The sequence below is a fragment of the Petaurus breviceps genome, unplaced genomic scaffold (genome assembly GCF_028583685.1).
Source record: "Petaurus breviceps papuanus isolate PSGF00001 unplaced genomic scaffold, PetGlider_PUasm1.0 38, whole genome shotgun sequence".
Lineage (NCBI taxonomy): Eukaryota > Metazoa > Chordata > Mammalia > Diprotodontia > Petauridae > Petaurus > Petaurus breviceps.
In genome coordinates, this window is record NW_027186304.1 from 91,296,737 (window position 1) to 91,323,348 (window position 26,612).

At 35.5% G+C, this 26,612-nt stretch overlaps 1 long non-coding RNA gene across 2 annotated transcripts in view; it reads right to left on the reverse strand.

The window, feature by feature from the left end:
• Positions 1 to 22,127: 22,127 nt before the first annotated feature.
• The window catches only part of LOC138170671 (uncharacterized), a 321,824-nt gene continuing 317,339 nt past the window's right edge, over positions 22,128 to 26,612 (reverse strand). For both annotated transcript variants that reach the window (XR_011170711.1, XR_011170710.1), the window contains exons 2-3: positions 25,758 to 25,896; positions 22,128 to 24,685 (exon numbers count right to left, since the gene is read on the reverse strand). This is a non-coding gene — a long non-coding RNA (uncharacterized lncRNA). The remainder of the gene's footprint in view (positions 24,686 to 25,757; positions 25,897 to 26,612) is intronic.

Here is a 26,612-nt window from a genome sequence, read left to right on the forward strand (position 1 = left end):
ATTTGGCTTCTCACTGCCTCCACATTTGTTATGGGCAGTACTTAATTAGACAGATGTTCTGATTAATAAGGTTGTAGGGATTCTATCAAGTCTGTGAGTTCCACTTTCTCATAGGTTGGGACTTTCACACTGTATGAGACCAAGAAATCACACCAACATCTTGAAACTCAGTCTTCTTGATCAGTCAGGTATTGAGGAATATTAAAATGGAAGAACAGGAGGAGGAGGACCTCAACTAGAAGAATGAGAAAAAGGACAAGAAAGAGAAGAAGAAAATGATCTTTAAAAAAACTTGATCAGAGGGGCAGCTAGATGGTGCAGTGAATAGAACACCAGCCCTGGAGTCAGGAGGACCTGAGTTCAAATCTTGGGCAAGTCACCTAACTGCAATTGCCTTGCCTTGCCCCCTCAAAAAAATTTTTATGAGGGCTTAAAACTGTTTCCTAGGTTTTTCTATCTACAGAGAACCTAGAATATTTGGCATCCATACAGTAACATTTTCCCCACATTTCTTCCATAAGAAATATCACAAAATTGCTCATGACTCCCTAAACATCCACTGTGGACTATGAGAACTGAATAAATACACACATTTCTTTCAAATAGATAGACAAAAACACTTAGTTTTTTCTAGGAAAAATATCTAAATAAGTATTACGAAAATACAGATCCATAAAATATTTACATAGATCATAAATATAATTCTTAATAGTAATATTAAAGATAAAAGTTGCTTCAGTCTTCTAGTGTGGTGGAGGTGTGGGTGTGGGTGGAGGCATGTATGAGAGACAGAAAGACAGAGAGAAAAAAAGAGAAGGGAAGTGGGGGCACAGAAGGAGATAAAAAGGACAAAGGTTTAGAGAGACAGAGTCAGACAAACAAACAGAGACATGAGAGAGAGAGAGAAAGAGAGAGAGAGAGAGAGAGAGAGAGAGAGAGAGAGAGAGAGAGAGAGAGAGAGAGAGAGAGAGAGAGAGAGAATATCAGCTTGCTCTTCTCCCAAAAGAAAGGTCAGAAAAAGATCTATTCCAGGAAAACAACCACAGAGAAAAAAAATAAATTAAGCAATATTATTCTGTTTTGCTTTGTTTTTCAGAAGAAGAGTGAAAAGAATCAAGAGATGTTCCTCAGAATATATCTGAATTTCCTCTTCCATTGAATTCAAAGGACATTCATTGAGCACTTTGTGTAAGCTGCATTTGCTGGGATCAGGTGACACAAAGACAGAAATGAAACAGACCTTGACCTCAAATCATGTATTTTCTACCTTGTAAAGATAGCATATATCTAGAAAAGAAAATTTCAAACATATACCTACTTCCCAAAATATTCTCAAAAATTAAGAACTCTTCCAGAATCCTTTTATAAGACAAATATAACCCTAACACCCCAAACAAGAAAAGATAAAACACAGAAAGAAAACTGTAGAACAATATCCATCAATGGATATCAATTCAAAAATTTTAAACAAAATCCTATTAAACACATTACAGGGATTTATCCAAGAAGTCAATGATTTTGACTAACTGGAATTAATACCAGGGATGCAAAGATGATGCAACATTAGGAAAACAATACACTAAATCATATTAAAAACCAAAACATCCCAAAATACACAATCATCTCAATAAAAGAAAAGGAAAGCCTTTGATAAGGAACAACATTCACGCTAAAAAAATGCAAAATATGGAAACAGAGAGATTGTTTTTAGTTTCATAAAAAGCATCTATCTAAATCCATATCATATGACATGGGAATATATAGGAACATTTCCAATAAATATAGGAGTGAAGCCAGGATCCTCACTCTACCTACTCTTACTTGATATAGCTAAAAATGCTAGTAATGACAATAAGAAAAAAATGAATGAAAGGAATAAAGACAGGTACAAAACTGTATATGTCTGCTGATGTTTGGATGGTTTACTTGGAAAATTCCATAGGATGACCAAAGATACTGATTGACACAAACATTGCATTAGAAAAGTTGAAGTCTACAAAATAAATCCTAAAAAATCAAAAGTATTGCTATATGATAATAACAAAACACAGAAGAAATCATAGAAAGAGGAATCCCATTCCAAATATTTAGAAAAATGCATAAATACATGATCAACTTCCAAATCACATAAAGATTTTCATAGATGCAAATACAAAGCACCCCTTAAAGAAATAAAGAATAACCTAAATAGCTAGAATATTCAATACTCATGAATAAGCCATGATAATATAATAAAAATATCATTAAAATAAAATTTTAATTTAATGCTAAACAAATCAAGCTACCAAGAGAATAGAGAGCTTGATAAAATGAAATTCATATTTTAAAACAAAAACAAAAACAAAAGATCTACAAGATCAAGAAAAATGATGAAAAGAACTAATCACTTGCAGACCACAAATAGACCACAAATTATATTACAAAGCAGCACTCATCAAAATGTTCTTTAACTGGTTAAAAATAAAGTGATATATTGTTGTCAGAGACTATACAAGGGCAATTATAAACAATAGAAGTGAATAATGCAGTGTTTTACAAAGTTGAAAATAAAAGTTACCTAGGGAAAAAAACATCTGCATGATATAACCTTATGAGAAAACTGGAAAGGAATCTGGTAGAAATTGGATTTAAACCAACACCTTACAACAAACTCCACATTTCATGCTAAATGAATATGTGATCTTCATTTTAATGTTTTTGCTAAGTCATTTTTCAGTCATGTCCAACACTCCATGACCCTATTTGGAGTTTTCTTGGCAAAGATATTGGAACAATATACCATTTCTTTCTCCAGCTCATTTTACAAATGAGGAAACATAGGCAAATTGGGTAATTATCTTGTCCAAGGTAACACAGCAAGTGTCTGAGGCCAGATTTGAACTCAGGAAAATGATTCTTTCTGGCTCCAGGCCTGGCACCCTATCCACTGCATCACTTAGTTGACTTTATCTATTAATGACTATGCTACAATATACATATGTATGTATATAAACATATGTATGTGTGTATACATAAATGTGTATACATATTTATGTATTGTGCATAAAGACACCATGTACCTCTCATAGCTATGGGTGATATGTGTGTTCTTCTCCAAATATGAAATACAGGTTATTTTAAAAGATAAAATAGATAGCATCAATTACTTGAAACTGAGTAACTTCTCCATAGACAACATGAATGAAAATAGGATAAAAAGGGAAGTGGTAAATTGTAAAAAAAATTGCATCAGATTTTGCTCTTAAAGGCTTCATATCTAAGATACATAAACAAATCTGACATATAAATACATACATATATAAATATGAATATATGTGTATATATGCATATGGGCATACATACAAGAATGTATTGTGTATTTATGTGTTTATTTGCATATGTGTATGTGCATAGACATATATGTATTGCAAAACAATATAAATACATGTATACCCACATACATGCACATATACATAGCTATATTATATATGGGTACATATACATATGTATATAAACATATATATGTATACAAATATGTGTGTACATGACTAATAGCCCACCATTCCCCAATAGATAAATGATCAAAGGATAGAATAGTTCTCAAAAGAACTAAAAAGTATTCACAACCTCATGAAAAAGTTCTACATTACTACTAATAATCAAAATATAAATCAAAACAACCCTGATATTTTTCTCTATACCCTGGAAATGGGCAAAATTTATCAATAATATTGGAGGGGTTATGGGAAGATATTTACACTGTTGATGGAACTGTGAAATGCTAGAACCATTTTGGAAAGCATTTTGTCATTATTCAATTAAAGTGATAAAAAATGCCCGCCACCTGTATTTTAGAGACTCTATTACTGGGCTTATGATCCAAGGAAGCTACTGACAAGAAAAGAACAAATACATATTCCAAAATATTTACAGCAGCACTTTTTGCAATATCAAAGAATTGGAAATGAAGTAGGCTCATCAATTGGTGAATATATAAGTAAACTGTGGCACATGAATGTAATAATGTAATAGAATACTATTGTGCTATAAGAATTTGTGTGTGTGTGTGTGTGTGTGTGTGTGTGTGTGATGAATACATAGAAGCTTGGAAAGGACTAAATGAACTAGTTTAGTTCATATAGAACCAAGCAGAACCAAGAAAACAATAAACACAGTAACTTCAGCAATGTAAATGATAAAATTACAAAGATCAAGTGGGATTTGAATGAAGAGATATGGAAAGAAAGTTCCAACCTACCCCCTTTGGAATGCTGGGATGTCATAAGTGTTAGGAATTTCACGGTTTTGGATTTTGTCGATGTATTGATCGGTTGTGCTGAATTTTTTCCCCTCTATTAAATACATGTTACATGCTATATAGGATACTATGATGATATAAGAAACAGGAAACATCAATTAAATTATTTTTTTAAAAAGGCCATAAATGTAATGCTCAGTAGATTATCAATTGATAATAAATAAACATTACTTGATAGGGATGAGGTTCCTATATAGTAATAATTATTGAATTTACCTTTGTTATTGTTTTATGGCACTGCCTTTCTTGATATTTTCTTTGTTAATACTTCACAAATGCAATCGCAGAGAACAGTGTAAGTTATGTAATAGGATTAAAAAGACAGGGCTAGATGCCAAAATGGTCTTCTGGCTGACTCAGTAACTTAGCATCAAGTACTAACAATATCTGAGTAGAAACACAGTACAGGTTAGTGGAATGAGTGGGTGCTTTAGTGGCACATGAGATTGAATCCTGGATCTGGTCCTTGTTTGTGTGACTTTGAAGAAGCAACAATTTAATTCAATTCTTTATTCGACACCTACTATGTACCAGGATCTTAGTTCACCTCAAGGGTAAAATATCTTCACTCTCTCCCCTAAAGAGTTGCCTAAAGATAAGCTTTATGAATTAGAAAGCACTCAAAAGCCTGTCTGGAATTTTATAATGACATCCTTTTGCTATTCCACCTCCATATTTTCCTTTTTCTCCTCTATCATTCCTACTCCTGTTCGAATAATTTTCATATGAATAAATGTTGCCCTGTCCTTCCTTTGCTTAAAATGCTTTATTGTCTCCTTATTGCCTGAGAGGAAACATGGCCTAAGGGTTAGAACACCACCTGAGAATTAAAAGAACTGGGTTCAAGACTTTTCTATGGTACTTATGCTTTGTGACCCCAAGGGAGTCAAATCAGCAAACATTTATTAAGTACTTAATAGGTGCAAGACATTATACCAATTAAGCACTGGGAATGTAAATACAACCAAGAAGAATGAGGTACCCTGCCCTCAAAGAGCTTACATTCAAAAGGGGAGAAAACTGGGGGTAAAATAGGAAAAGAAATCTATGAAAAAGTGACACATATCACATTTGTGGGATACACATAGACACATATGTGTGTGTGCACATACTTATATATATATGTATATATTTTTTCTTCCTTTTTCTATACAGATATTTTATCTCTTTATTAGACTTAGTGGCAGGGCCTACTGAATCCTGACTCTGTAGCTCCTAGGCACTTAACAAAAAGGACATGAATGGAAAACACTTGGCAATTAACAATTCCTGTCTATTCTGAAAATGTGAGTTTTCATTTTGCTCTAGGTTTAGCTACTTAATTTAATGACTTAATTTCTTCTCTCTGTGAGTGCAGATAAGTCATTGAAATTCTTTGTGCCTCCATTTCCTCTTACTGTGCCCATCACATGGCATTGTTGTGGTCATCAAATGGCTTCTCTATCTAGAACTGGAATGGACCTCCAAGGTCATTCAGGTCAACTACCTCATTTCTTATTTTACAGATGAGGAAACTGAGGGTCAGGAAGGTGAAGTAAATTGTCCAGAGCACACAACTGGAAACTATCAGAGTCAGGATTTTCACTCACAGCTTCAAATTCTAATTCTAGCACTCTTCTTTCTCCACCACCCTGCCTGATATCATGCATGTGAAAAACTTTAAAGGCTCATGTCTTCACCTCTTTCCTCTCTTCCCTACTCCAGTGGTTCCCTATTGGCTCCAAGATCAAACACAATCTTTTCAGTTTGATGTCCAAAGCCCTTTACAACCTAGCCTCCTCCTACTTTTCCAATCTTCTTACACCTCACTCCCTGTCATGTACTTTTAAAATCAGCACAGGGAATTTTCTCTGGCTGTTCCCCAAGCCTGGAATACTCTCTCTCCTTATCTCTTCCTTCTGATTTCCCATAAACTAAAATCCCATCTTGTATAGAAAACTTTTCCCAACCTGTCTTAATATTGGTGCCATTCTTCTTTTAACTATTTCTTATTTATCTTGTATATAGTTTGCTTTGTATATATTTGTTTGCTTTCTCCCTCATTAGATTGTAGACCCCTGGAGGAGTAGAGGAGTACCTTTTGCTTTTTTTTTTATCACCAGAATATAGCAGCATACCTAATACACAAGAGGCACTTAATAGATATTTACTGACTGAATGCTTGACTGACTAAGTTTGTGGTGGCATTGGTAGTAGTGAAAGGGCATCAGCAAAGAGCATGTAGCATCCAATACATACAGTAGTGACAGGTGCCCGTATAAAATTAATTTCCCTTGAGACACTAATGTTTGGTTGTCAATAAAGCAGAACTCTTGATTCCAGAGAATTTCTACACAATGGCAGTGCCTCTGTGGAAAAAATAATAAGGACAGTTAGGATAAAAGTAAGAAATCTGAGACCACCTGAATGTTAGTTTTAGAAATATTAAAGCCAAAGGCATTTGGTATCGTGAGAACTGTTGGATCTTGAGAGGACCTGGCTTCATGCTTCTACTTGTAGTTTGGTTTGACCCTAAAATATCCTAAGTAAAGTACATTAACCTCTCCTGTTCTCTGTTTCCTTCTCTATAAAATGAGAGGGATTAAATTGGATGATCCCTAAATGTCTCTCTCCAATCAATATCCCATGATCCTACATATATTGGACAAAAATTGGCTTTATTCTTTGTCTAAATTTATAAATTTGAAAGCTAGTATCTGACAAAAATCTGAATTCTCTACAGTGAAAGTTTTTGATTCTATGCCACTAATCATTAACCTGTTCCTTTTGCTCCTGACAAGCACAGCTCTCCCCATTCCTTTCCTCTGTACAGATAAGATGCTATGCATGATTCAAGAAGATAGAGAAGAGGCCTTAGGGACTCACTCACATGACAAGATACTTCCTTCTCTTAAGGTGTTTTCTTAATGGAGAATAGATAGGGAAAGAGATGTATTTATTGTGAAGAAGTATCATAAAATACAGCATTAAAGAACTATAAGAGTGGGAAAGAAGTTGGTCAGACAATGGTAAGATAGAGGGAGTTGGACATCTTATGTGCTATATTGATATCTTTGCAACGTTAATAGAAAATGATGAGTAAGTCTCTTGATATTGAGTGAACTCCCATGGGTGAAATTAAGTGAAGGCACGAACAAGAGCCATACAGGATGGACAGGCTTGATTGGGCTGTCATCCAAAGTGACTTTATTTCAGGGAAAGAGGCTTCCCGTTGGACAAAATATTGTTTTTGATGATCTATCTGAGTATTAGAGTGAAATCATATGATTACACTTAGCATTGAAAAGCCCTGGCATAAGGATGTCTCCTTTCCCTCTGGCTCTGGCCAATGATTCAGACAAAAGACCTCTTCTCACATTATTTTTACATGAGGAGTGTAGGTATTATCATAAAATTTTTTAATAAAGAAAAAGACTCCAAGAAGTACCTCAACGTGCCCAACATCAGAGAACTAGTGAGCAGTGAATTAGGATTTATACTGACATCTTTTTAATCATGCTGAGTTCACTTACAAATGCTTGAGTTCTTCAGGATCTGTTCTATATCCATCTGTTGTTTAGATACTGGGAAAAATAGGGAAACCTAATGGCAGATTTTTTTTTTGTCTTTTTTGGAGGGGGAAAGGCAGGGTAATTGGGGTTAAGTGACTTGCCCAAGGTCACACAGTAAGTATAAAGTTCCTCAGGTCAGATTTGAACTCAGGTCCTCCTCACTCCAGAGCCAGGGTTCTATTCACTGTACCATCGAACTGCCCCCTAATAGAAGACTTATGGAAGTAATTTTCTATTTGTTCATTTGTTAAATGTCAAGTTATGCAAATTCAAATGTATGTAATACCCAAAATGGGAAGGTGGAAAGTGAAGGAACAGGAATAAGAATTTATATAGCACCCACGATATGTCAGGCACTATGCTAAGTGCTTTACAAATGTTATCTCATTTGACACATATAACACTGGAAGAGATGTGTTATCATTATCCCCATTTTATAGTTGAGGAAACTGAGCTAAACTGAGGCTAAGTTACTTGTCCAGTGTCACATAGCCAGCAAGTATATGGCTTTGAACTCAAATGTTCCTGACTGCAGGCTAAGCACTTTTATACACTAAACCATCAGCTCTCAGTAGAAAAAGAAGTGAGAAATAAAAAAAAATAAACCAAAAAAGATGTAATTATGAGACCTATAAATGCTAAACTTTAAAGTGCTACCTACATGTATTTACTTATTTGACTTTTCTTTTATTTCCAGTGATCATTAGAATTTCTGTTATCCAGAAATCCATCTCTGTGAGATATGTCTCAGGCTACCACATACCTGTTCTTCATGATTCTCACCTTTTTTTCTGCCCCTTTTTCCTTGATGGAAATTTAATAGTAACAGCACAGGATTCTGCAGGAATAGTGCTTAAAATCAATGATATTCTATCCATGAATAATATTAGGGATATGGGTATTCCATTTGAATTAAATTATAGTCATGATAATAAGTACTGATTCTTTGGCTCTGTTATTTTAATCACATGCATTGAACTTCTATTAAATTAGTTCTTAGTAAATGTACCATACAGTAAATGTGTTCCCACATATTGTACTGGAAAGTTATATATGTACTGTAAAAAGACTATTTTTAACTTTTTTTTTGCTGTATTGTATCAGTAGACAATATTAAAGAGCCCATCTTAAATGTATGTTTTGTTTATATTCCCTGACCCAATCATTTTTCTTCTTCATTATAACTTTATATTTTATACAGAAATTTTTTCCCTAAAAGTAACTCTTATAATCTCTCTTGTTTTTGAGTTGCCTTTTCTGCCCTGGGTTCTACCACTTTCTATAGCTAATCTCTAGGATCTAGGAGTAAGTGGAGAACAGTATCAGAATAGGCAAGATATTTACGTGATATTAAAATCATTGTGCTTTACTGTGTGAGCAGGTGAGGCTATATTCTCAATCCTATTGGGTTAGATTTATGTAAAGTATTGAATAAATTATATGAAGGAAGACAGCAGAAAGAAATAAAAGCTGAGCATTTGACAGAGAGCAGACAAAATGATATAAAATTCTGACACAAAGTTATTTTTTAATGGAATCGTTTAATGAAGGATAAACAGGCACCCAAAGGAATTTCATTTTATCAAATTCATGTGCAAAAATTGATTATTATTATTACAATTTAGTAATCAAACCAATTCAACAGCTATCTGTTAAATGTTCATTGTGTTCTTTTAGAATTTTTATTTATTTATAATTTGTAGAATAAAGCAATCATTTCCATAACAAAGAAAATGATGATGATGATTATACATGAAACTGCAAATCTATTATGTAAAACATGTTATTCCTTTTAAATATATAATAAAGTTAGCAGCTTCATTTCTTTTTTTTTCCTTCCCCCCATCCTAGAGATGGCTACCACTAGACACAAATATGTGTGGGCCACACACACACACACACACACACACATATATTTATATGTACACACATGCACACACTTGTGTGTGTTAAATCATTCTACACATTCTGTAATTTAATAGTTCTTTCTCTGAATAAAGATAGTGTTTTCCTTCATATGTCCTTTGAAGTTAGTTTGGTTCTTTATGGTATTCAAGATGACCTATTCACTAAAATTTATTTGGTACCAATCTAGGCAATGGTGATGCAAAGTCAACAATTCAATAGTCGCTGTTCTTAAAGAGCTTATATCAAAGTGGAGAAATAAAACCTGAACAGTGATAAATGAATGCAAACTACATCTAAAAGGAATAAAAATTAAATTGATGGTAATAACTAAAAATAAGGACAGGAGTATAGCATGGTACCTATGCAAAATTTGACCATGTATCAGGGCATGGAACCTCCAAAACAGATTCAGAAAAGCAAAATATTAAGTGTATCATCTGTGGATTAAAATAACAACTCTATAGACTAGGTGGGTCAAAAAGAAAATCACAGAGAAATCTAATATCTATAATTAAAATAAAGATAATAATGAGACAGTATGCCATAATTTTGAAGATACAACCAGTACAATTCTTATTGGAGTATTTGTATCTTGAAAGACCTACATAAATCAGGGAGAGAAATAACATATTAATGCATTTGAAGGGTACATCTAAAAAATTCCAAGAAAGAAAGAACAATTAAAAATCCTAATTAAATACCAAAACTATATTCATATTAACTAAACAGAAGATTAATAAAAATGAAACAATAAAATAGATTGAGTTAATAAATAAAAGTGCAAGTTGTTTTCATGGAAAACAAAGCAATAATATTGTTAAAACATTAATTAATCTGATTTTAAAAGAAAGATAAAACAAATTACTAGTATTAATAATACAAAAGATAGATTAACAGCAAATAAATTTGATAAAATACATCATTTGAAACTATAGTATATTCCAAATGTCTTTGTATAGTTTTATGCTATATTTTTCCCAATTATATGTCTATTAAGCTGATAACCTAGTTGATATAAATAAATATTTACAAAAATATAAAATGTCTATATTTAAAGAAGAAGAAATACAGGGCAACACAATCTCAGGAAAAAATAATAATTTGAGTACATCATGAATAAGATACTTAATGGAAGTAAGAAAGAACAGCTAAATTTACAAGGTAAGTTTATTAAACTTTCAAAAATAGTTAACTAAAATATACATAAATAATTTAGAAAAATAGGAAAAGAATGAGTGTTTTCAAGTTCATTTCATACACACATTATCTTGATACCTACAGCAGCAAGAGCTATAATACAGATAGGAAACTGAGACCAATATTCCTAAAGAACATTGACACAAAAATAATTAAATATTAGCAAAGGGAACAGTGTAGCATATTACAAATATTATATTGAATGATCACTTTGCATTTATACCAAGCTTATTTCTATATAATGGAAAGTATCAACATAATAGACTATGGTAATAGCAATAACAACAATTATCATATAATTATGTCAATACATGCTAGGATAAAAAAGAAACAAAAAACTTTTGACTGGCTACAATACTTATTCCTATTAGGAATACTAGAAAGTTTGGCAATAAACATATCTTTACTAAATATTTTAAGCAATATTTATAAAACCAAGAACCAGAATTATATGGATTGGAAATCATTTAAAGAGTTTTTCAGTAAGATCAGTGTAAAATAAGAATGAATGTTATCACCAAAACTATTTGTTCTATTGCTAGGGATCCTAGGTTTGGAAAAAAAAACAAGAAAAAGAAATTGAAGTAATCATCATAGGCAAATAGGAAATACAATTATACTCTTTTGTAGATAGTTCACTTAGAGAATAAAGACTCTCCATAGAGGGTAAAAAAATTGAAACAAAAACTTTAGGAATATTGCAGGACATAAAATAAATCTATATAAATCATCTGGATATCTGAATGTTGAAAACAAAATATAGCAGGAAGAGATAAAAAGAAATTACATTTATGTGGTAAGCAAAGACCTGGAATGTAAAAGGATAGCCATCATTTGAGGAACAAATTATACTTTATGCATAGCGTGGAATTACAATCATTCACTATGGAAAGGGGATGGCTACAGAAAAAACTGTGAAGACTTGCATAGTGAAGTAAACAGGATCAAAATAGAAATTTTTGCAATAATAACAGTATTGAAAAGATAAATAACTTTGGAAGATTTATAAACTTTGATCAGATTAATAACCGCAAGGACTCGAGAAGACCACTGAAGAAACATGGTGCTCTCATTGCCTGACAAAGAGATGGTATAATATTTTGAAACAGATTTATTTTGGACTTAGTCAATGTCATGTGACATCCTTCCCAACAGCTACTCTTTCCTTCCTTCCTTCCTTCCTTCCTTCCTTCCTTCCTTCCTTCCTTCCTTCCTTCCTTCCTTCCTTCCTTCCTTCTCCCTTCTTTTTATCTATGGTAGTATGAAATGGAATTGAAAATAATTTTAATTGAAAAGTTATTATTTTTTTAAGATGAGGAATTAAGTTCAGTTCAGGAAACTCTACCAATGCAGGCCAGCCACTTTTCTATGATTTATAGAATTAGATATTTGCTTACACTGAAGGGGCTATGTAATTGCCCTAAGATCATATTTGTTTCTTGAAGATCCTTTGAAGTCCACCCACAAACTCTTCTCTTTGACTTTTTAAGTGATTAGCAATCAGGCACTAGCCTACCTTGTTAATTTTGTTTCATATGGTATTATTTTGTGTGTTCTATATTTTTGTCAAAAGGCCTTACTTGCTATTTCTCATTTACAAAATCTTTTCTCTGTTCTTCAAGCCTTCCAACAGGCTGTCCTCTATTCCTGGAATGCACTCCTTTTCTTATTACTCTTAGAATCCCTAGTTTTCTTCAAGTTCATTTCAAGTCCACCCACCTGAGGACTATCCTCCCTCTCCCTCTAGTTATTATCCCCTACCCTCACCCAAATTTGTACTTTATCAGTCATTTTCCAGTCACATGTCATTCTTTGTGACTCCATTTGAGGTTTTCTTGGAAGAGATACAGGAGTGGTTTGATAATTATTTCTCTCTCTCATTTTACAGACAAGAAAACTGAAGTAAATAGGATTAAGTGACTTGACCAGAGTCCCACAGATCGTAAGTGTCTGAGGCCAGATTTGAACTCAGGAAGATGAGTTTTCCTGACTCCAAGCCCAGCACTCTATCCACTAAGCCACCTAGCTGCCCAAAATTACTTTTGTAGTTAATTTGCAAATATTTTGTATTAACTGATTTTATTCATGGAATTTCAGGCTAATAAAATGAAAGATGGTGGGGATTTTTTTGCTTGTTTTCATAAACTCAATGCTGGAAACATTGCCCAACATATTATGAGTGCTTCATAAATTTTTTTTTTGATTGACCGAATCAATGAACAACTTCTATACAGATCTTTTATGTGTTAGGAAACTGAACCCTACAGAGTCTAATTAACCAGTTGTACATCTAGTAATTGATAGAGCTTGAATCTGAACTCATTTCTTCTGTCTCCAAATCCTATCTATTCAACAACATTATAATATGATATCTCAGACAAATTGTCAGAAATTTTAAAAATCTATTTTCTCTTGTTAGTGTTACTGAAAGAGCTAGAAACTATTGAGGGAAGTCAAGTTTCAAGGGATCATATTATTCATGAACTTAGCACAAAACAGTTAAGACACATAATTATCTATCCTAGTATTAAAGCACTCCAGAAAGGGTAAATTTCATAACTTTTGTGAAAATAGTCTTTCTTTGTAGCCTGATTCAGTACATAATCACCTTTAAATCCTAGAAACTCTGTTATTAAAAACTAAACTCTTTTCTTCATGGGATCATAAATTTAGAGCTAGAAAAGACCTCAGAGAATCTCAACTTCAAATCCATAAGTTTACACATGGGAAGAAAAAAGGCCTAGAGAATGAAAGCCACTTGCCCAAGATCATATAAGTAATAATTGGCAGAGTTTGGAGCTGAACCCAGGTCCTCTGATACCAATCTCTCACTCTCTCTCATGCACTGATTCTGTGATAAGCCCAAAATAAAGGGAAAAAGATGGTCAGTATCTTCTTAATAAAATTTCTTGCAATTACAATCATTACACTAAAACCCGAGCTTTCTTTTTGGGCAATCTGAGTATCAGCTCATCAGCTCACATACTCTTATTCACTTGAGATTACAGTTTTAATAAAGAGCAAGCTTTGTAGCTTAAATAGAAACAAAATTAATTATAAAACATTAGGTATTAATAATATAAAATGAGGAGTAGAGAGACATATTGAAATGAATAAAATTAATAATTTGAACTTTAATTATCATTATTAGATTTCACAATGAAGGTTGGCTACCAGGTGATTTTTTCTTATATACCCTAACTCATAAAGACCATTCACTAAGTTTGGAGCTATATCAGTGAAGGAAGTACACAAAACAATTTAGCCAAGTAGCTTTTCAAATATTAAAGGATTAAAATAAGTAGTAAAAACATAAGAAGCAGCACGTAGAGTAATGAGTGGCCAGGGCCAGACTTTTCCATTCAAATCTTAAGTCCAATGACTAGTGGTTGAGAGACCCTGAATAAACCATAGAGTAAGCTTCTATGTAACTCCCTAAGACAGTAAGGTACATTCATTCATTCATTCATTAATTCATTCATTTATTCTTGAGTTGTTTCATCAGTTGGGTTACTATTTTTACTAGGAATGCCCTATAAAAGTGACACTGTAGGTCTGAGAAACTTTCTACCTATGATATGGCCATTAGGTGGCTAGACAAGTGGTTTGTGGCCACCTTGACTCATTTTCTATCCCTGAAAAGAAGGGCAGAGTGGAGTTTGAGGATGGGTTGTCATGGAGCCCATCCCTTTTGCCATTTGTAATATAAATAGTGATTCATCATATAATATACCATATCCTTTGACTACATCATATTCTCTTTGTGGGTTTATTTTGTTTTCTTATTTTTCCAGGTTATTTCTTGACTGTTAACTTCACTTTAAAGCTGGGCACTGATCATGGGGTAGAGAAGGCAATGTCTTAAGCTTCAGATCTTTCTTGCCATTTTCAGAGCTAGCTCTGGGTGTCTGCTGGTTTTCAGTGCTTACAAAAATGGATGATCTAGGGAGAGGTGTAGACGCTGCTCCAATGGCCAGTGCTCTGACTTTCACCCAGGAAGGAACATTGTAGCCTCCAGTGCTAACACTCCTTCTGTCTCTGGGACTGTCACCAAGTCCCCTACTCTTCTATAATCACAAATGCTGGTGTTGCCTTCTGTTTTGGATTTGAGATCAGGTTCTGTACTTCCACATGAGTGACTACAAGTGTTCCTCTTGTAGTCATGACTACAGACTACATGACTACTGGAACCATGACTAAGATCTCTGCTCCCCTGTGGTCATAAATGCTATTGCTCCTTTTGGCCTTTAAACTTTGACCCAGAACTGTTTACTAGTAATGCAACAGGGTCCTGCATCCAGTGCCAGCAAAGAGGCATCTGAAATATTCTGACCAGTTATTCAACACTCCCCCCACACCCCCCCACACACACACACACTATAACCTGGAAACTCCTAAGGTCACCACTACCACCAATGCAGCTCCTTGACTCATTGGCACATCCTATGCTGTACATTCTGAACAGCACTCCAGGATCAACTATCACCTCAGTGAGACAGACCCTTTTTCGCTGATTAGTTTTCTTGGGCTGGAAAACCATTAAACTTGAACTTTGTTGATATTTCTGCACCAGAATTCAATATGAGGCATTATTTTAGAATTGTTTGGAATGGAATTGGAGAAAGTTCTGTTGAGCGCTTCCCTACCCTACCATCCTGGCTCCTGCTTCTCCCAGCATTTAAATACATTAACCTGGGCTAAATCAGATTGGGAATAGATGGCAGCTTTTAAACCCATTGATTAGTTAGGGGAATACCTATCCCAAGTATGTGAAGACTTCTGTAAGAATGGGAAGAAGAGAAGAATCTGTTCCAATGGCCATGAAGGCAGCTGAAGCAAGTAGCAAGTGCTACAGAATGCTTAGAGCTTAGTAAGACACCAAAGACATGCAAGTCATTCTCAGCAACCTGGGCTATTGTCAATCATCTTGACTTTTTCTTGCCACTGAACTGCAATAACTCTGGAAGAGAAAGTGAGACTGATGACTTGCGCAACTCCACATCAAAATCCAATACATGGGTAAGTCAAGACATCACTCATTTATTATGTCATTGGTCTCTTTTGAAAATGAAGGGGGAGGGTGACTGAAGACAAGATAGCAGAGTAAAAGCAGGGACTCACCAGAGTTCTCCTCCAAACCCTTCTAATACCTGTGAATAATTAAATAAATTCTAGAGCAGCAGAACTCACAAAAAGAAATAAATCCCCAGCCCAAGACAACCTGGAAAGGTCAGTTGCACAAAACTGAGAGGGGTTCACAGTTCAGCACAGGCTGCAGCAGCACAAATCAGGCCCCAGCAAAACCAGAGCAAGTCTCAGAGAACTGAATCATTGGCAGTTCTGGCAGTTTCCAGACTTCTCAACCCACGAACATTAAAGACAACATAGAAGGTCAGTAGGAAAGGGCTGTTGAACCTCATTGAAAGAAGAGTGCAGTCTAACCCTGATTCCAGCACAGTCCAGGCCCCAGGAAACCAGAAGCAGGACTTGGGAGTGACTGAATCAGTAGTGGTAGTAGCAGTAGTAGTGGTGTCTGTAGCAGCAGAAGCAACAGGAGCAGCAAAGTCTGTTTTGGGAGCTCAGTCCACAGATGGTAAGAGGATCAAACAACTAGTCAGGAAATTGCAAGGGTCTCTTTGGGGGCACTGAAGCAGGACTCTTGCTTTGCTAATACTTGGATCTGGATTGTAGTCCTGTGTGGTAGCCTGGGGGGTGAGGAGGAGCACTGGCATAACAGAGCTTGAGACAACAGTGGAAAGGGGAGCCTCATCACAGTTCCAAGGCAGAAGTATATCTGAAAACAGCTGCACAAAACCCCTGAAGCTTGGGAAAATACACACTACACTGGAAGCAGAGTAAAGAGTTAAAAAGTGAAGTATGTGGCTGGGAAAATGAGCACACAGCTTAATAAAAACTAGACTATAGAATCTTAGTTTGGTGACAAAGATTAAAACATACAACCAGAATTAACAGGAGTAACTAGCCTGGGACACCCCAGCGTAGTGGGCAAGTCTTCAACACCTAAGGCCCTGACCCAGAAATCCCATGATCAGGCCCCTGACCTGTAGCACAAGAAGCTTAGGGTAATTCTCCCTGTGCCCCAGGAGCAGAGTTCAACTTCAAGTAAAATGAGGAAAAAACAAAAAAGAGCCCTGACCATAGAAAGCTACCATGGTGACAGGGAAGATCAAAATCGAAACTCGTAAGAGGATAGAAATGTTGAAATGCCTACATGTGAAGCCTCATATGGAAATATAAAGTGCTCTCAAGTGCAAAAATTCCTCTTGGAGGAGCTTAAAAAGATTTTTTAATCAAATAAAAGGGGTATACGAAAAATTGGGAAAAGAAATGAGAGTCATGGAGAAGAATTATGAAAAAAAAGTCAACAGCTTGTAAAATAAGCTAAAAAAATTTACTGAAGAAAATAACTTCTTAAAAAATAGAATTGACCAAGTTGGAAAAAAAAATCTACTGAAGAATACAACCCTTTTAAAAAGTTCAATTGGTCAAATGGAAAAGGAAGTTCAAAAACTAACTGAAGAAAATAATTCCTTTAAAATTAAAATGGGGTAAGTGGAAACTAATGACAATGTAAGACAAGAAGAATCAGTCACACAAAAACAAAAAAAAATGAAAAAAATTAAAGAAAATGTAAAATACCTCATTGGAAAACCAACTAACCTGGAAAATAGATCCAGGAGAGGTAATTTGGACTTTATAATTTTTAAAAGGTGTCTAGGGAACTAAAGGGTTTAATGATCAGCTTAAGGTCATTAAGACTCAATTATCTAAAGTCCTCAGAAATGTGTTGCCTCTGGCATAGACCTCCTCAGTAAATAGCTGGTCTAGTCTGGCTATTCTTCATTTATTTCCATCAGTTTTATTTCAACTTTCTCATATACCAGTGATCATTGATAGGATAAAAGATTTGGTGATAGACATTGTTATAAATTGTTACAATAACTTCTGTTCATTATTATCCTTGAAGTTTCATATTTAACTGCCCTGGGAAGGATTTTATTAAGTTCCCTGTAAAAGTTTTATCCCTCTTTCTTTTTCATATTTGATGAGGTAATACCTCTTATCATCCTCCATAAAATTTCACAAATTAGTTTATTTTTAAAGATTGTTGCTTCCTTTGGCTGATTATCTCTCCATTTTACAAGCAGGTAATATCATTTTTGACCATAGATTTTTTAAAGCTTTTGAGTGTTTTCTTTGACAGTTGATTTACATGGGTAGGAAATGGTAATAATCTGTGTCAATGCCTTTTCTTTTATCTAGCACCTTGTTTAAATAAGTCAGGTTGAATCTGTCTCAATTATATGTCACATTTTCATTTTATTTTTTTCCAGGTGGTTATGGATATTAACCTTCTGTTTAAAAGTTTATGGTTTGACTGTACACTGACTCTTAAATTAGAAATTTTTGGAATGGACCAGAAATTCACAGGAAGCCACACAAAAGAAAAAATAAGATAAATATGATACCCATTTTCTCAGATGTATTTAAATAAGATGTATATAAAATTTGTATCACTATAGGTTTCCAAAGAAGAATGATTGACTATTCATCCAATTACCGTAATCTACTCCATTGTATACATACCTTCCAACTATCCTAATACTGAGAAAGGTCTCATGAGTTACAAATATTATGCCTCCATTTAAAAATGTAAACAGTTCACCTTTAATAAATCCCTTTTGATTTCTCTTACTAGTTTACCTTTTCATGACCCTCCTGAGTCTTGTATTTGAAAGTCAAATTTTCTATTCAACTCTGGTCTTTTCAGCAAGAATGCTTGAAAACTCTCTGTTTGATTGAATATCCATTTCCCCCTGAGAATTATACTCAGTTTTGCTGCATAAGTGATTCTTGGTTTTAATCTTAGCTAATTTGACCTCTGTAATATCACATTTTAAGCTTTCTGATACCTTAAGGTACAAGCTCCTAAATCTTGTGCTATCCTGATTATATTTCCACAATATTTGAATTGTTTCTTTATGGTTCAATGCAATATTTTCTGCTTGACCTGGGAAATCTGCAATTTGGCTGCAATATTTCTAGTACTTTTCCTTTTAGAAACTCTTTGAGGAGGTGATCAGTGGATTCTTTCAATTTCTATTTTACCCTCTGGGTCTAGAATATCAGGGCAGTTTTCCATGATAATTCCTTGAAAGATGATATCTTGGCTCTGTTTTGGATCATGGCTTTCAGGTAGTCCAATAATCTTTAAATTATCTCTCTTGAATCTATTCTCCAGGTCAGCTGTTTTTCAATGAGATATTTTGCATTGTCTTCTACCTTTCCATTCTTTTGGCTCTGTTTTATAATTTCTTGATTTCTTATAGAGTCATTAGCTTCCATTTCCTCCATTCTAATATTTAAGGAATTATTTTCTTCAGTGGCTTTTGGATCTCCTTTTCCATTTGGCCAATTTTTTTTTTCTTTTTAAGGCGTTGTTCTCATTGCCTTTTTGGACCTCTTTTGCCATTTGGGTTAGTCTATTTTTCAGGTGTTATTTTCTTCAGTATTTTTGGGTATCCTTTAGCATGCTATTGACTTGTTTTTCATTATTTTCTTGCATCACTCTCATTTCTCTTTTGAATTTTCCCTCTATTTCTCTTACTTGATTTGCAAAATCCTTTTTGAGCTCTTCCATGGCCTGCAACCAATTCATACTTTTCTTGGAAGCTTTGGATGTAGGAGCTTTGACTTTGTTGTCTTCTTCTGGTTGTATGTTTTGATCTTTGTCACCAAAGTAAAATTTTTTACCCTGAGTGTTTATATGTTGTTTGCTCATTTTCCCAGCCAAATACTTTACTTTAAGCACTTTGTTAAGGTAGTACTCTGTTTCCAGTGTGTAAGATGTACCATCCTGAGCTTCAGGGGTTTTGTGCAGCTGTTTCCAGAGATAATTCTAAAATAAATTTTCAGTTCTTCTAAGGCAGTATGATCAAAGGAGAGGTGTTTATTCCTTTCTTAGCCTATGCTCTGGTCTGTGAGTGACCACAAGCACTCTCTTCTGTATGAAACAGTGAGAATGATTCCCTCTCTACCATTTCCACAAGCTCTGCCACACCAGCACTCCTCCTCACCCCAGGACTACCACTATAATGGTGATGAGAATTTGAAGCTTGTTCTTGCCCCTTAGTAGGCCTTAGGGAATTAAAAAATGTTCCCTGCTCTGAAGATCTTCCCTGCCCCTAATAGACCAAAGGTAATCACATGGAGCCTGTGGTGGGAGGAGTTTGCTGTTGGGTAGAGCAGAGCCCACAGGAAGGTGGGAGTCAGAACAGCTAGAGCTGGAGGGAGGAGAGGATACAGCCAAGGAGACAGCTAGACTTGGGAGTGCTTGTTTGTGGGAAGGCTAAAGGATGGTGTGGCTCCCTGCTGTGTTATGGTTTATTAACTTCTTTGTTATTATGATGGATTTGACTTCTATTGTTGGGATTTTGGTTTTCTTGTGCCTGAATGAATGTTTTACTTCTGTCTTATATATGGATAGTCTGTTATATTTTGTGATTCAGAACTGTGCCAGCATATTCATAGTCACCATCAATGAATACTGCATTGGTGCTACAGTCACCCAGGACTTTGACCCAGATCTAAGCAAGGTAAAGCAAGAGAATCTTGCCTCTGCATCATCAGTGAGATCCCTGCAACCCCCCTCTGGCCAGCTACTCAATCCCCTCACCATCTGTAGGCCAAGAGCTCCAGAAGCAGCCTCTGCTGTTGCTGCAGCCACTACTCCCTCTGCCTCCTTAGGGCTTCAGTTGGAGCACACTCCTATCTCACCCAGGTCAGAACAGACCTTTTCCACTGACCTTCTAAGTTGTCTTTGGTGTTTGTGCATTGAAAATTCTCGAAACTACCACAGCTGCTAGTGATCCAGTTCACTGAGGCCTACTCCAGCCCATCTCTGCTGGTGCAGCCCATGTTGGACTGTGCTACTCTCCCAGCCTGGTGCAACAGACCTTTCTTGTCAACCTTCCAGTTTGCTTGGTCTGGAAACTTGTTTCACTGTCATTTTGTGGATTCTGCTGCTCTAGAATTTGATTAGGTATTAGAAAAAATTAGAATTTTTATAGGTATTTGGGGGAGGGTTTGGGGGGAGAGCTCCAGCAAATATTGCTTTTACTCCACCATCTTGGCTCTGCCCCCCAAAATTATACTCTTACATTTAGCCAATGACCTCTTAATTCCAAAATTTTATAGTTATTTTCTAAATTCTCATCCTTCATGACCTCGCTGAAGAGTTTGACACTGTCAATATCCTCTACATAATTCTAATGCTTTCAGCCTTTTGCTTCAGTGGTGTTATAGTACTTTAGTTATTGATTCACTCATTCATCCTTGCACATATTACTACTGATAATGATAATAGTTTTCATTGATATAATTATTTTGAAAGTTTTCATTCATGTGATTCTCACAACCCTGTGACCTCAGTGCTACTCTGAAGTCCATTTAACAGATTGAAAAAATGAGGCCCATAGGGGTTAAGCAATTTCCCATTAGACCTAGAAATCATAAGTGATAAATACAGAACATAAAACAAGTGTTTCCCAGCTTCCAGATTAAATATTCTTTCCACTGTAACATCCTCTCATATTAAATATCTTCCATGTGAAATGAAAGGGGCAGCTAGATGCCCTTAATAGGCTTAAGTGAATTTGAGGACAGTCCCTGATTTGAAAATAAACCCTGCCCCCTAATAGGCTGAATGTGGTTACATGGAGGCCCTGATGGGAGGCTTGTTTTTCAGGAACACCCACACCTTGTTACTTTGGAAAATCTCTTTATTATCTTGTTAGGTGTTTGGTTTTGCTTTTGCTTTTTGGAGGGACAATTGGGGTTGTGACTTGCCCAAGGTCACATAGCTAGTAAGTGTTAAGTGTCTGAGGTCAGATTTGAACTTAGGTTCTCCTGGCTCTGGGGCCAGGTGATTCACTGCATCACCTAGCCACCCCACTTGTTAGGTGTTTTAACAAAGAATCGCATAATTGACTCAACAAGAAAGTGCAAGTGTCTACCACTCTGAGTATTTCCATTTTAAAGAAACTTGACACAATTGTCATTTCTGAGAAAGCATAAATATGAAGAGCAACCCAACTGTAAGTACATGATGTTTCAGGGTGTAATGTAATGCCAAGGAAAGGCAACTTCCCAGGTTCGAAATACCAGCATAGGTGCTCTCTATTTTATTCAGTAACAAACCCAGAACAGAGAAGATCAAAACATGACATCATTCAAAATACAGTATTTACTAAGTATGATTAAATAATCTCCAAGTACTACCCCACCCCAGGACCTTCCAATCATTCAATCAATTACAAAGTCTCTGTTCTAAATACTTCTCCACCCCTAGGCTATACCTTAATTAAGTCCACCACAAAGCCCCTCTTCTCAAATGGAGATTAGTTTCCAAACATAAGTAAAATACATTCACTTGCTCAACCATAGAACACAAAAAGGTCAAAAGTTCCCCACCCCTGGATCACAATTGAATCTACCCCAGAGTTACATCAAGTTTAAACACAGCACTTAATACCCAAATGGAGCTCTTTTCTTCATCTTGACACCAGGCAAGTTCTCAGCAATCTTAGTTCCTGGGGAGACAAGGCTTAGCAAGGCCATAAGATACATTGCCAGTCCCTTCATGAATTTATCCTCTGTCTGTAGAACAGTCCTAGAACCCCTGAACACATTAGCAAAGCCCTCTCCCAGGATTTCTGTAAACATACAACAAGAAAATCCTTCTTCAAGGCTTCTGAACCAACAGAAAGGCTCCCAGACCCCTGCAACAACAGCACTGTCCTTCACCAGTGGACAGTATTCATTCTGTCTGCCGGACAGTCTCCAGACCCCTGCAACAACAGTACTGTCCCTCACCAGTGGACAGTATTCACTCTCTGTCTGCAGGACAGTCTCAGGCCTTCTTAACCAAATGCCAGGTTCCAGGACTTCTTCAACAGGACAGTCTTTCACCAGTGGACAAATCTGGCAAAATAACATCAAAACAGACAGACAAAGTACCAGCAAAACAGCCATGTCTCCTCAGTCCTTGGCAGCTCAGGGGGCAGGTCTCAAAAGTCCAGGGCAATTCAAAGCGGCCACCAGCAATTCTCTTAGTCTCTCCACGAGGTGCAGCTACCAAAAAAGATCTTCCGCCTCTCTCCAGTGTCTCTCCAAATCTACGTCACCAGCTCCTCCCACTTCAGGACTTTCTTTTCACATCAACAAGCCCATCCCACAGGTGGGATTAACAAACTCTGGGTTTTAATACAATCAATTTGAAAACCAAGCCAATACAGGGGAATCTTTAATTGCCATTACTATCACACAGGGGAACAAAACTAGTGGGTTGCAACTGAACTACTTTGAATAAAATATAAGATTAAACTCATATGTCAATGAATTTAATAGAGAGAAGAGAGATGTTAAAAAGATGGCATGGATAAGATATGAAATATAATAAGTCAGAGTGTTTGGTACTCTTAAATTGTCAAGAGAAATCAAGGAAAGTTTCCAGTACATTGGGTGCAGGGGTGTGCTACAGACAGATTTAACTAGTTCAAAAGATCTGATTGTAAAAATTTCAGCATGAGCTGTTTACGCATTGAAAATTGACAAGTGCTATGAAATGGGGCTTAAATTAGAGCTTTGTTGATTGTCTAGAGTTAAGAAACTAATATAGATTAAAATTAAAATTGTGACCTTGTTTTTGTTCTGTCATTTAGTCATAACTGACTCTTTGCACACTTTGGAACCCTATTATCCATAGGGTTTTCTTGGCAAAAATACTGGAGTGGTTGGCCCTTTCCTTCTCCAGAGGCTTAAGGCAAACAGGTTAAGTGACTTGCCTAGGGTCCCACAGGCAGTAAGTGTCTGAATCTGGGTTTAAATTCAGGTCTTCTCTATCCACTGAGCCAAATAGCTGCTTCCTAAATTGTACCCTACTTAGATTTTTTTTTCCCTCCAGAGAACTGTTTCTTAAAGCTTTATCAGCACACCTTATGGTTGGCCCTCTATAGGAAATCTGTGTGAAAAAAATGGATAAATGTATCACAGAATGATCAGGCATGGATGGCATAGAATATGCATTGTTGTATAGAACTTACAGGTTGATGAAGTGATAGATGCATTGATGAGGTAGATGCATCCTTGTATTTTTTTTTATCCATGCTTAGTCTGTTTTTCCCCAATGATGTTACAACATAAATCTGAGGAAGATTTCCTTTCTTTATGCTGTGGATACAGTGCTGGATTTACAATCAGAGGGGATGGATATGAATCCCAGCTCTGACACTTACAAACTTAGTGACCTTAGGCAAGTCATTCTTCCTCTCTAATTCTAAATTATCCTCTATCTATAAAGCAAGAGGTCTCGACTAGCTCATCACTAATATGTCTTTTAGCTCTAAATCTATTATTCTATGACTGTGAAATTTGTAATAGAAAAAGAAACAGAGCAGAGAAAAAAGTCACTACAACTGCACAAAAATTGAATTCTAAAGTATCCAGATATCCAATATCCACCTATAAATTTGACCACATTAAAATGGATATTATCTCCAATAATGTCTATCATAACCCATCATATCCTGTTCCGCTGGCACAACTCTTACCTGTATCTGTCCCATAAATTCATCAGAGGAATCTTCTAATTTGGTTCTGACCTTGTGTGGTTAACAATGAAGTTTAGCACAAAGTTCTATGGTGGTTCCTCCTAGATCAAAAAAAGTAATACTGTGTTCTTAAAGGTTATGAACATAAGCTCTGACAATGCCTAGAAAATAAATAAATAGGTAAAATATTAAGTACCCACTTGGCCAAATACTTTGTATTTTCTTTGGACCCACCTAGTTAAGTATGAATAGGGCCCATAACTAGTGGCTCAGCCATTTAGTGGTAAATTATTATGCTCAAACAATGCATACAATATTACTATTCATAGGAAAAATAAAACAATATACATTATTTATCATAATAACCTGTACAAAGATACCTTGGAATAGTATATTTTATTTTTATGCATCTCTATATTGCTTGAGGGATATCCCAGTTTTCCTATATGGTCAGTACTATGCTGCTAAGCCCAAGAAACAATTATAAAGAAGAAATAAGCCTTTCTTTAGTATATGATTCTTCTATTCAAATACATTCATTTTGAAGCCAAAGACAAGAGAAATTATCTATTTTTTAAAATTACATGGCTTGTAAATTTTCATACACCTGACCACTTTGCCATTACTAAATGCTAATAAACCAGGTAGGTGTTTTTTCTATCTTCAGAGAGAAAAATGTGCCAACTAAAAATGTAGGCTCTCGTTGTTGTATGGATACTGGTTCATTAGCAGAAGCTGAAATCAGAGCACTATGATAACTATTACCTACAGTATAAGGGCCAGGAGGTCATTGACCTTAATTCAAACCTCCCAAAAGCCCTTTAGAAAGAGTCAGTGATGCCAAATATGCATAGCTTTCAATCAGTTCCAAGCTACTGGAAACATAAAGATTGCTAAGCCTATTTTTCCTGAGATCTGTCTTCAGTGATATGAGGTTAGTTGAACTCTAGAAATAACCATTAAGTCAACATATTAACAAATCTGAGAAGATATTAAATGCATAGAGAAAAAAGACAAAACTAAAAATAGGAGAGTTTTACATTGTAGAACAGTGACATATTTTGGCAAGTAATTAAGAATCTAGAGTTAATTTTAGAAAAAAAACACACTTTAGGCTAAAGCCAGTTTAATTACATTTTGAGCTGCTGATACCAAAGAAACATTATCAGATACCTTTTTGATCTGTTGCATTAATGTCTTCTTTATTTACTCTGAGATACGAGGATCCATTTGTATAGGTTGAATTTCAGTATTCCATTAGCCATGGACATTGGATTTTTGACTTAGGAGAATCTTGAATAAAACAATTAAGCTAGAAAAGAAATGTCCACATTGAATTATCATTGGTGAGTGAAGGACTTTGATTTTCATGGAAATTTTTGAACTTTGGGACTATTAGAATGAAATGCCTTTGTATTTCTCTCTTTTTTTTCTTTTCTTCCCTCCCTCTTTCTTTCCTTCCCTCCTCTTCCTCCATCTTTCTGTCCCTCCCTCCTTTTATCTCTCCCTCCTTTCCTTCCTTCCTTCCTTCCTTCCTTCCTTCCTTCCTTCCTTCCTTCCTTCCTTCCTTCCTTCCTTCCTTCCTTCCTTCCTTCCTTCCTTCCTTTTTTTCCCTTCTTTCCTTCCTAGGATAGGGACTCACCAATTAGGAAGCTTTTTCTACCAACACTATTAGATTAATCTTTATTTTGACCACCTCTCTTCCTTTTTGTCATATATTTATTATATCCTATGTCAATAAAGCTCAAATTACCTATTCTGGGCTCTTATGTTTCTTCATAATCTGGGCCTCATTTACCTTTCTAACCTTATACCATCTCTCACAATCAAATTAACCCACTCACTTTATCTCTCTTCACTCTTATTGCCATTCCATCTAGAATGTCCTCTCTCCATTTATTGAAATCTACCTATTATTCAAAGAAAAGTAGAAATTCCTCCTCCACTGTAAAGTTTTTTCTTTAGCCCTATAAACCTGAATAGCATTCATTCACTCATTCATTCAAGAAATACATTGAGGGCTTTTAT